We start from the raw sequence: 13,101 nt of genomic DNA, 5'->3' as shown, positions 1-13,101 counted from the left end.
TCATTTCTGTGTTAGTAGAGATCTGTGAAACACAGCAATATGTACTCCCTTCCCCTTACATTTTTTTCCCCATCCCTTTCTTGTCAGCTCACCCTTCAGACCAGTTTTCTGATCCAGCCTCTTGCTGCATCAACATAATGAACATGGTAGCAAAGACTAAGAAAACGTAGCTAGAACCAGCAAGTTAAAAGGACGCTTTAGCAATGTTGATACAAAATACTAGAAGTACACCTTTGAAAGTGATATGGAAATAGTCTATAACTCAAAGAACAAGGGCTACTCAGAAAGTAATGCCTCCTATTTTATTGTATTGGGCCACAGTACCAGACGTGGATGGTGGTGGTATGGCAGTAGAGGTTAAACCTTCCTGCCAATATTACATGTTGTTGCTGTGTGACATATGGCAGCAGAGAAAGGGGCAATCTAACAAAATGGCATCTGACATGGGAGTGTATATGAACCAGAAGTGTGGAACTGAATTCCTCCATGCAGAAAAAATGGCACCCATTAGCATTCATCATCACTTGCTGAACATTTATGGAGACCAAACAGTGGACAACCAAGCAGCACGGTGAGGTGGTGGAATGTGTGTTTTGGCAGCAGCAACAGCAATAGGAAAGACAAGCTATGTTCCAGATGGCCCTGCACAGATCTCACACCACAAAAGTAGGAGTGTCTCAATCAGCTCATCTGCACAAACCAGTGGATTACAACCAGGGAATGGCATACAGAGCTAAATACTGGCTTCAATATGCTGGAAACAACAGCAGTGAAGTTTGTGCCAGGTAGGTCCTGCAAATGCTCACACGGGAACACTGTATGTTAGCTTGCCAGAACCAAAACAAGGCTGACGGTGACAGTTTCCTGGACTGCATCATTATCAGTGACCAGACATGGCATCATCACTGTGATTGGAGTCAAAATGGCAGCCCATGAAGTGGGAACATATAAATTCCCTGTTGAAGAAGTTTAAGATGCAGCCTTTAGAGAGTAAAGTGATATGTCTTGTCTTCTGGGATCAGGAAAGAGGTGATCCTATTGGATTTCCTGGAACAAAAAATTCCTCAACTCTGACTATTACAGCGCAACCCTGACTACACTTGAACTTCCAAGACTGAGGCCAGAGAGGTCAGCCTTTCTCTTGCAATGCAATAATGCCAGGTCTTGTATCAGTTTGAAGACTGTGAAGCACATTGCCAGTCTTGGCTAGACTGCCCCATCATCTACACATCAGCATTACTTCAGGTAAGGAAACGTCTTCATAAGCTTGCTATACAAATGCATATCTTTGTAATGCATGGCTGATTCTGATTTTAACCGAGGAAGGTGCCACCAGTAATTACTGAACAGAATAATACAGGCCAAAGTGGTTTCTCTCTCATGTAGTAAGCAAGCCATCGATTTCTCTGCATCTGAAGTAGCATCTCGTAATCCTTTCCATAACATCTGCTAGGGAGCGATGCATGTTATTAGTCTGACCATCCTAGAACATGTAATAGGATGTAACTGAGGAAATATTGTGATAGGTGGATGGTTGGACTGGATGCCTTGGAGGTCTTTTACAACCTTGGTGATTCAATGGTTCTGCGTCTTAAGACAGGTAGATATCAAGAGACTGTATTGGTGTGATCCATTTCTCTGCCTCAAAGTCACGTGGGTAAGTGGATAGTTAGGATGTTGCAGAAGGACTACAGAAAGTAAGGATTTCTCATGCCAAGAACAGAATCTTAAAACTAAGAAATAGTTGGCACTAAGAATTGTTTTGTTTCTCTGGCTTCCTTCCCTTCTAATCTTTAATTCCTGAAGAGAGAATCAAAACTGGACTTGGCAGAGAGACAACCTCACCAAAAATTAAGTCAAAATGATCAGATTCTTGAAGAATCTGTGGTTCATCGTGTACTGTAAATCACTGTATGCTATTTAACTCTATTGAAGTCACAAATATGCTGCAAAGTACATAATATTTCTGGTTATTCAGGCAGTGGATTGAAGGTGAGAAGAAGCACACAGTGTGTATATAATACTGAATTCAGCTGAGTAGTCAGACATATTCTCAACATCTGACAGTCAGTGAGGATGCATGAAGACAGACATCAGATCCAGGTATGGTGAAGGCCAAAAGCCTGGAGATTCCAAAATTTCCACACAACAAAAGCAGAACTTCGCTAGCAAATATGCACCCACCTCTAAAAACAAAAATGCACTGAATGAGAAGAAAGGAGTGAACAAAACAGACTTCAGAATGAGAATATAGTAGCAACAAATTCTCTACACCATATGGGACAACTGGAGATTCAATGCAAGCTCTGCCTCTTCACCAGCAGGACAACATGCACATGTCTTTGGCCGAAGGAAAGAGGAGGGAATGAGAAGGAAATAAAAAAAAAATACTAATAATTAAACAAACAAACAAACAAGTTCCCCACAATTAAAACCAAACTCTGCAATTGCTCTAAATCTTCCTTTCCTATTCACTGTTTATGTTTGTGTGCACAAAGACACATAGAATCATAGAATACCCTGAGTTGGAAGGGACCTAGGAGGATCATCGAGTCCAACTCCTATAAATCTTCCTTCATGATCTGCCATTATTCCTATCACAAGATACTGAACAATGTACCAGACTTGTGCTGGAGATGATCTAATTTCCATTTCAACTCCACTACTTATCAACCAACCATTCAGCCATGTCAAATCACTGTATCAACTGCCTGCTTTTCTTGACTTTCACAGTCAAGAATACAGTGATTATTTTTTTTTTCCTTTTCCCTGTAAACTATTGCAAAAGAGTCACAATTTCTGATTGAGTGAACCAAAAAAGTCTTATCTCTTGTGTTTTCTTAGGGGAGGGAAAGAAGCAACACAATCCTCCAGTTAGTCAGAAGGCAAAACTGACAGATCTGGTAACACGTTTTCTAGTATCAAAGCAAATGAACCATTTATTGAGAAGACAGCTTAAGCACTACATCTTCTTCAAGAGGACAATATATTTCAAGCTCAAAAAAGATACAGACCTTACTTCGTTGTCTTAAAATCCAGAACAACTTCAAAAATCCAGAACAACTTCAAAACAACCTACTACTTGGAAAGTATGTTCATCTTCTTGGAAGCCTGGGCTAGGGTCTCAAGTGGAAAGTCCAGATTATGTAGACAATGAATTTCACCACTATGTTTGTTCTGTTTAATTTCCACAACAATAGCTCACAAAAGCTTAGAAAATGACTTTCTATTAAGATTCTGAATGTGTTAATATCCCCTACCTTTCCAAAACAGGATTAAAAGAATTTCATAGAATTTCTACGGAAAATAAACAAAATAGAAATCAGTTCACCTATTGACTAACGTTGAGAAACGACTTGTTTGGAATACTGTACTTCCAACTCCAGTTATCTAACATTTTTTCTTTCTACCTGATGACTGTTCACCCAAACAAGTGATTTTATGAACAGTAATAACGATTCATGAAATAAAACATCTGCTTGATGGATAGTAGAAGACAAGCTTCTTTTCACCATTTACAAAATACACAGCATTATCATTATTTGTCATAACATGACAATCTACTCTTAAATGCAGAAGAATATTAGAAATTCACCTATAAGTTGCCATTAGCTTGAAAATGTTCTATATAAAAAGAAAATATTTCTTAGGTCTTAAACTGCACTGCAAAAAAAAAAAAAGATTTGAAAGTATCTTTCTTTGTATCTTGGCTTGGTGCCAATAGGAACCTTCTCTCTAAAAATTACCACCCAGGTGAAGGGTTTAGTTAAATCTGTTGATAATATAGTGAGACATATTTCTGTATAAGCATTTGACTAGTCATATGGCACAGCATGATGTGTAAGAAGTCTGGGAAGCATTTGTTGCCTTTTTTGTATACAAGTTGTCTGTTCATCTTACAGATACCTTGTAATTTTAGAGTAATATCTTTTTGTTGTGTTTTTGGGTAGACCTAGACCATTTATGCTACCTTTTCAAAGTGCCAGCTCCACAGCTTTACACAGGAGTGTTGTGTGTTCAAGTTCATAGTACTGACATGGGTTCACAACAATGAGAACACAGTCCTTATGCAAAAATTTTGTCTGGAACAGCCTTCTTTACCATCATGACACATGTAGGGGATGCCCAAATGGTTTCCTTTTAAAAATCAAACCATTCTAAGCTGACTTTATAATTCAGAACTGACTGAAATTAGAAATTTAAGCACAAGTACTGATATATATATTTTTAAATATTAAGCGAACCCTGAACATTTCCATCATTTTCTCAAGATGCACAGTTCTCCAAAAGAAGGCTGCTGCTAACAGTATTCTCAAAAGATGCAGGGGCTACAGCACCATCACAGAGGGCCTTTAGTGGGTAAAAATACAATGCTACCAATAATTTTCAAAGTACTACATACGTTGCACTAGAACAGAATAATTAACTACCACAGCTATTTGGGAAGAAAAGTTTGTTTTCTGTTTTATTTTAAGTGGAGTACCAATCACCAAAGTGCTTCCATCTTCCTATAGGGAAAGTAAACAGTAAACAGGGATTAATATGTCAGGAATGCATAGTGTTCATTAGCAGACTTAAGATTTACATAAATAAACACATCCCTGTGATAAAGATTAAAAACCACTCAGAATTCTGCATACATGCAAATGACACTACCTACTAGGAGAGAAATACTTTTAGCTCGTCTGCTCAAGTATTAATCAGTCTTTTACCAGTTTTGTAGATGTTGAAGTGCTTTCATTATTCCACAGGCTGTTGTTCCAAAACCCTTGCTAAATGAATGCTAATTTTGTGTTGGATAAAATCATTTTTCTGTCAGAAACAAAGCCTTTCCCTAAAGGAAGTTCATCTCTTAATAAATTAGAAATAGTTATGGCATGTTCAAACCAACTGAGAGCCTGTATCATCTAGTTTAAGTGGTACTAGAGTTAAGTTTTAACTGGAGAGTTTCTACGATAGCTGGATTTTCTGTGACAGATGAACAGACTCTGAAGTGGTTTTGCAATGCCTCCTCCATTCCTGAGTTGACTGTTTGTCTCCTAGACTGGAGAATTGTTTTATTTTTACCAGATTTGCCTTAGATTGTCAGCAAAGCTTCTTGGAATACACATGTTGCCCTTGTGGTGGCATCTATGTTACATGACTTATCCTGCCCAATAAAAGAAAGTAGATGCAATACTACAGCTTTTTCACTTTGCAGCTAGCTTGGGAAGTACCACATTAGCAGGGCAAGGTTTGGTTAAATAGGTAGCCAGGTCTCAGTCAGGCTAGTAACATGTTGTAAGGGTTCCAACTGGAGAACCTTACACTCATACAGTAATGAAAAATTTCGACTATTTGAAAGGTGTCACGCCAGCACCATCCTACATAACCCAGATACAGAGTTGCCAGAGCAATCAAGTCACATATTAGAGGCTTCAAAGCCGTATGTCACCTAAGCGCCATAAGTTAGCAATCCTATTAAGTCTGTCTTCAAATCAAGGGAATGTCTTTCTTGGAGGAAGGAAACCCCTAACACAACTGATAATGAAAAACCGGAGGAGCACCAAGATGGTTAAGGACTGGAGAACATGGAAAATAAGGTTAAACTAGGGAGCTGAATTTGTGTAGCATGAAAATTAGACTGCTAAAAGAGAACTAATTCTCTCTTCAATAGGCAAATTGGCATTTATAAAGACAAAATCCACAGTCTTCAGAGATTCACAGCACACTGACAACAGATAGAGCCTGCAACAGTGGAAATCCCAGATAGACGCAGAGAATCATTATTTGCAACGAGGGTGGTCAAACACTGAAACAGTTTGTCTGGAGAGGCTGCGGAACCTTCACTCTCGCAGATTTTCAGACCTTATATTGACAAACCCTGAAGTAATCTCATCTAATTTTAAGATTACCATCCTTTGAAGATGCCAGATTAGAGATTCACTCCAACCTAAATTATTCTAGAATTGCTTTGAAAATAATACCTTCTATTTTATTATGTTGGCCTAGGATGTCAGAGGCAGATGGTGGTGGTATGGCAGTAGAGGCTTTATCTTTTCAACAGTATTGCATTTCATTTTGTTGCCATGTGACAGATGGCAGCAGAGAGGTGGTCTAACAAAATGGTGTCTGATGTGGAAGTGTGTATGAGCAAAGGTGTGTCACTGAACTTGTCCATGCAGAAAAAATTGGCACCCACTGAGACTGACCAACACTTGTTTAACATTTATGGAGATCAAACAGTGCATGTGAGCACAGTAGTGCAGTGCACAGTGCTTTTCAGCAATGTCAACAGTAACATGAAAGACAAACCACATTTCAGATGACCATGAACAGCTGCCACACCACAAAACGAAGAATACCTCAATCAGTTCATCCTCACGAATTCATAAATTATGACCAAGGAACAGCGTACTAACAGCCTATTGGCTTCAGTGCACTGGAAAGACTGAAACAGCTTTATGTTTCAATGGTGGCAGTGTTGGAATACTGCAAAGCTGTGTCTTACAGACGCTCACAGGAACAGAAGGAATACTGTATGCAAGTTTGTCAGAACCAATATGAGGCTGACGGTGACAGTTCACTAGATTGACATAATTTCTGGTGACTAGATTTGGTGTCACCACCACTAGCCAGAGGCGAAACGAGTCCATGGAACGGTGAGATGTGAATTCCCCATCGAAGAACAAGTTCAAGATGCAGCCTTCAGCAGGTAAAGTGATGTGCACTGACTTTTGGGATAGGAAAGGGGTGGTCCTTCTGGATTTCCTGGAACGAAGACAAATCATCAATTCTGACCACTAAGCTGGAGGCTCAATCTTTCTCTTGCAACCAGCCCCAGACCACTTTAAGATTGTGAAACACACTGCCAATCTTGGCTGGACTGTGCTACCATGGCCACCCTACAGTCCGGATTTGGAGCATTCTGACCTCCATTTGTTCCGGTCAGTAAACACTGGACTGTGTGGGGAACATTTTCCTAGCAACGACACTGTTATAGCAACTGTGAATCAGTAGGGTCACTTCCATTAGTGCAAATTTTTACAAGTACAGCATTGCAGGTTCTTGTTAATCACTGGCAAAAATGTATAGCTAGTGGTGGTGACTACATTGAAAAATACTGTTTTGTAGCTGAGAATTTGCTCAATCAAATAGTGTTACTGTGTTGTTTTCATGGAAATAAACAGACATTATTTCGGAGCAAACGAAATATTCTATGTTCTCTAAGCAGAGTAATTTTCATGTGTTTTCCTGATATACATATTTTTAACATTACTAAAACCCTATGGTCAAGACCGTAACCTGTGCTGACATGGACTTCATATCATCAGTACATCCAAGGCAGCTTAAGAGAGTAAAATATATTACTTTCTTACTCTTACTCTGTATTCTTCAAAATTTCAGCCCCTCTACATTAGCTCTACACTTGGGATTTTGGCTCTTTTTTTTTTTTTTTTTTTTTTTTTGGGGGGGGGGGGAGGGGGGGTGGCAGGGAGAGGGCGAAGGGAGTGTCTCTATGACCCCTAGTTAATCCCAGAATACAGTTTCTTGTTAAACAGATAGATACATTTACAAACTACCAATACAGAATTTGGATTTTGCTATACAACAGACTGAATGGGCCTCACTGGTGATTCTTTTCTATTAATTTGTAGATGGTGAACTTCACAGTACCAGTCACAGAATCATAGAACGCTTTGGGTTGGAAGGGGCCTTTAAGATCATCTAGCTCCAGTCCCCCTGCTATAGGCAGGGACACCTCCCTCTAGACCCAGTTGCTCAAAGCCCCATCCAGCCTAGCCTTGAGTGCTTCGGGGGAGGGAGCATCCACAACCTCCCTGAGCAACCTCTTTGAGTGTCTCACCACTCTCACAGTGAAGAATTTATTCCAAATACCCAATCTAAATCTACCCTCTTCCAGTTAAAAACCATTTCCCCTTGTCCTGTTGCTACATGTCCTTATAAAAAGTCCCTCCCCCGCTTTCCTGTAAGAAAAGAATCCTCACTTGGATCATGCTTCCTCCAGTACCAACGTTGTCATTCTCCCACTCCCACAAACTTTTAGAAAGGCATTCAATTTACCTGATATATGTGCTTTTTTTTTTTTTTTTGTTTTGCCGATGAAGAAGGTTTTATACCAAGGCATAACTGCATTACACACAGTAGGCATTAATGCCAAGCAACAAAAATTCATTTTTGATGTTTTTTTTTCAGATAAAATTTTATATCCATTAAAGCACTTCTGCCATAATTCTGTTAATATTCTTCCACATTTACTGAATCCATCACTTCTCACCTCACCCGCCCTCCCCCCCCGCCTTGATATTAGCCTGAACAGTTATTCAGATTATCTTTTCTGACTTCTTCCCCATCCCTTCTGCCCTTCCCCCCCCTCCCAAAAGCTAGCAGTCTTATAGATGTGGGTGGGGTGACATCTCAGGTGTGAAGTATTTTCAGCCAATTCTTTCAGAACTCCCTAGTGCAGATTACAAATACCTGTTGGTAACTTTTGTTTAAGAAAGTCTATCACAAACTCTTTGGTATCATTCTTGTAATGTCTAGATTAAGTACCTGAATCACCTGCAAAATAACACAACGTATCATATCCCTTCTACCTAAAAAAAACAAATAAAAATATTTACTGTAATATTCTGCCTTTTCAATTTTGCTAGAAATTGCACTACCATTGTCACCTACATGACATCTACTTTGCCTGTTTGCCTTATTAATCACAGTTTTCCTCTCAAATAATCAGTTTCCTACATTTGTTCATGTCCAACTCAATGTCATTTTTCTCTATTATTCTCACACTTACGCTTTGCATGTTGGGGGTGGGGGTTGGGAGGGAGAAAAAAAGCAAAGGCGCTTGAATTGTTTCTTTCACACCAAAATGAAATCCAGTCAGATTTTAACAGAATTTGCCCTTCATGGACAACCTCAATAATGGTTAACTATAATTTGGGAACTTGAGAAAATCCACCACTTTTTTTTTCTCTCTCTCACTAAAAAAATAAGTATTAAGGATTTAAAATGAAATTGGATACAAGGAAAAAAATCATCTGGCACAAGTTGTTGGCATGCAGTGTTTGTTTTATGTTGTTATATCAACACAGACGTGTATCTTTTTCTATTATTGTTAAATTCTTCTCAATATCAGCCAGCTGTAGCTCCTTCCTAGCACACACAACTCTCTTGGCCTTAATTCACAGTCAACTTCGGAACAGTTCTAGCAGTTTTGGTCTCTATCAGTGCCTCATTTCAAGTTCAGATAGTCTGCCTGCCTACTTCGCCCCTCTACTTTTCACTCCCTTTAACTAATCACATTTTTCCAACTGGACCACCCCACTGCCTACTGTCACTTCCATATCCTTATCCTAAGCTGCCATCTACCTTTAAGCAATCAACTTTTTCCATATTTTTTTTGGCCTCTTCATGCATCTCCAATGCATCCTTACCTCAGAGGCTTTCCAAATTGAGCTAGTTTCTTCTACCTTCTCCCCTTTCCTGTCTCCCATCCTGTCAAGTTTTTAATTGTAAAATGGAAACAATGCATTTATGCAGAACTGGCACATCCGTTCAATGCAGTGTTTTCATGCACTGCATGCCTAAGCATAGCGCAGTACTTTAAGAAATTTATAGTATTGCCATTTAGTTAAAATTTGCTGTTTTAGCATGAGCTTATTGTCTTCTGAGGGGGAAGATCAGATAAATATCATATTTTGACCGTTTGCTATTTATAAATACATCTTTTTAAAATTCACATAAGAACACTTGTGAATGTGCATTTATACTGCAAGATAAATGTCAGTTCAGCATCCTGTGTTTTGATCAGCTTTACCGCCTCAAAAAGATGATAATTAAACCACGAGTGGTTTAAGACCATTTCAGACCATGAAGCCAAAAATCCCTCCCCTCCCCCAACCCCCCCACAGAAAACAAACAAACAAAGAAACCCACATCATTGATACATTCATAGAATCACTAAAGACCGCTAAGATCTAGCGGTCAAAAGATCTAAAGATTCCTTTAATTTAACCTTCTTAATTCTATACCCTGTTCAGGGGTAGGCTCACAGTAGGGCTATGGCTCTGTGTGCATCAACTGGTGTCACTACGGAGACAGAACAGTAGTGAGACAGTAGGGGCTGGAACCAAGCAAACAACAGCAATAGCAACAGCAAAAAAGTACTTCCTAGAAATTTTATTGTTTTTAAAAGTCTTCAGTTTAACTTATGCAAACATTTTACAATAATTCTTAGTTAACATTCTCTCTAATGACAGTGACCCAAAATTAACTACAGTAAGAACAACTGACTTCCAGGCTTCACAGAAGAATTCCTGATTTAAATGTAATAAAATTGGCATTTTGCCAACGTGGGGGATGGGCACCTAGGTGGAAAAATAGCTTCAAAGGCCTCTGAAACATTAATGCAGAAAATCGGTAGCTCCTCTTACCTGTGGAGAACTTGACACGTGCAAAATGAACTTCCTCCTCTGAATAAGCCACTGACATTTAGCTCATTTGCATAAGAAACAAGAGCTACAAGTAGACTTCCAGGTCAGCCATCTTGATACTAAGATCTTATTTTATTTATATAGCAGCATGAGTATTATTTTCTATCCAGACTGAGCTATGCTATTGTATCTCTCTGCTAGTAGCCTACATCCGCTTGTTAAAGCATGCTGGAACTGCCACTTATCCACACAAGTGAATCAACGTGTCACTGCAGCTCAGTGAGCATGCCACAGCCTCCAAGTGAATGTTGCAACTGCAAGTGTCCACAGCCGGAACTCTTTGTGCTGCCTTCTGCGTTGCCAACTATTAGCACTGCAGCAACTATGTGCAGTGAGGTACCTCCCACATACCACACAGTAGTATCAACAAGCATAAATTTATTACAGCTCAGCAGAAGCTGTATACTTAAAATAAAGAAGCAGGCAGAAAAAATCATCCATGTTTTCAGACATCAGCAATCTAACCACACCTAGGTTCTCTTGTACATCCTTTTCGAATTCATCAGCGTGGCTCTTCCTACTCAGGCACCAGAATGCTCCTGTAATCCATGCAGAGGCAAGTCCATGACACATGTTACTCGCTGCCGAGGCTGAGCCAGACTGCAGTTACAGCTAGCTGGCGCCAGTAAAAATTTACATAAAGGGGGCCTCATTTCAAGACGAAATTGCAGCAGAATTTTGCCAAGCAAAGCTCCCCACCCCCACACCCCTGAGACAACTACAGGTTCTAGAATATATAGCTACCTATCCGCTTACTAATAATCCAGATCCCTGTCAAAAGTGTGGCTCCTACTGTTTATATAAATTAAAACTGCCAATGGTCTCCACAAAAGAAATGCCACCTTGAAGCAGTAATGTTGAACACAGTACTGTTCAGAATAATTTTAGTAAGCATTCTGTAATAATTTAAGTAACACTGAATAAATGTGTATGCTCAATGCTCATACCATCAGCTATTACATAACTGATATTTCCAGCCTCCCAGTATAAATATCAGCTCCAAATTAGAGCAACTCCATTTTTAACCTACTGGCGACAGGTAACATTTGGCCATTTTGTTTAATTTACTATTTCCTTCTTTTCCCTCCTCCCTTCTGTCCTCATCATGTAGGTAGAGCTGTGGGCTTTGTTTTTTTCCAAGTACCTAAAAGGATATAGTGACAGGTAAAGAGAGAAGCTCAGATATTAGCCTCACTCTGACTTCAAATAGTTAATTTTTTAATTCTTGCTTTTTCTTCCAGTTGCCATTCGACAACCCATATCACAGTCAAAGCCCTGTAATATTCACAAATAAATGATATTTTACAAATGCCTATTCCAACAGTCAATGTATTTTGATGGAGAAAAAATAAACCAGGCTTTGCTTACCATTAAATCTGTTTATATAAAGGGTGAATAGTTGTGCAGTACCTTTCCCCAGTCCTCCCCATTTGCAGCCTTATGAGAATCCCATAGGGTATGACACAACTCAAGGCAAGTAAATATACTATTTACTACGCTACATATAAGCATGAACTTGTGAACCCTGAAAAAAAAGTTAAACCTGCAATAACGCTGCGCTACACATCTTGCAGCACTGTTTTAGGTATGCTATTTCACCATCTAGCAGAACACAGAAAGACAAGAGATGGAGGCAGAGGTGCTTGCCAATTCCAGTCAGGCAAAAGCATAGCCACCTCAGCATCAGAGAAGCCTACTTTGCAGTCCTGACCTCTTGTTACTCTCTACGCTACTTTTCTTTAAAATGTTAACAATATCAGGGATATATATAGCTGGATTACTTTTAATGTCCCCTTTCCACTGTGGAAGTGCAATTTAATGTAGAGCTGGTTCTAAGTTATTTAATAATACAGTTTACTTATTGCACTGTCACAAATATATTGATTTTGGGTCTGAGAGTATTTAATAATGCAAATTATTTTTCACTAGTTGTTATAATTCAAGCTCAGAAGTTGTATCCAACAGACGTGCAAGGCAAATAGTATAATTTCTCCAGAATGACAGTCACAGTAGAATGACAATCGTTAACCATTTAAGTGATGCGATAGGACTCGGTCATTATTTCACATGCATCTTTTGATTTATGTTACTTTCAGATAGATGTATGTATGTTAGCACATTTAAGCACTGTGCTGAATACATACTTCAGTGATGCTTTTGTCATTTGCAGAATGAGTCATCAGATGAACATGTTCAGAAATGGAAAATAAAGGCCACCAATTCTGCTTTTAAAAAAGCACAAACCCAACCCTCCCCCCCTGCCCTTTGCATTCCTTACAAACAGCTGTTACCCCATCTCCCACCCCAGCTCTACAGCTCTGTACACTAATACCAGCGTAATAGTACAGTTCTTAACACAGAAAGCGGTACTAGTTAAAACAAGAGCTGTAACTCATTTTATTTCCTAGCTCAGGGAAATCCAGGCCAGAGCTTGCAGCCAGCCCTGAGGATGAGCTCTCCAGCTGCTGTCTGGGGGAGGCACCACCCCACTTCCAGAATATTCTCTGCAAAGTCAGCCACACTCCCTTGGTTTTATGTTCCTTTCCACTCCTTGTTGCATGTCACAGCATGTACACAGCTAGTTATGACAGAGCTAGTTTTCAAA

General features: G+C 39.4%; 1 protein-coding gene and 1 long non-coding RNA gene across 10 annotated transcripts in view; both read right to left on the bottom strand.

The window, feature by feature from the left end:
* ATF7IP (activating transcription factor 7 interacting protein) overlaps window positions 1-13,101 on the bottom strand; it is a 109,747-nt gene that overhangs the window by 81,108 nt on the left and 15,538 nt on the right. The gene's annotated exons all lie outside the window — the stretch shown is intronic.
* LOC121109325 lies at window positions 4,225-10,798 on the bottom strand. The gene is made up of 2 exons (XR_005848692.2): window positions 10,437-10,798; window positions 4,225-6,750 (listed from the first exon to the last, which is right to left on the bottom strand). It is a non-coding gene; the product is annotated as an uncharacterized LOC121109325 (long non-coding RNA).

The sequence above is a fragment of the Gallus gallus genome, chromosome 1, assembly GCF_016699485.2.
Source record: "Gallus gallus isolate bGalGal1 chromosome 1, bGalGal1.mat.broiler.GRCg7b, whole genome shotgun sequence".
Classification (NCBI taxonomy): domain Eukaryota; kingdom Metazoa; phylum Chordata; class Aves; order Galliformes; family Phasianidae; genus Gallus; species Gallus gallus.
This window is presented reverse-complemented; position numbering and strand designations above follow the sequence as displayed.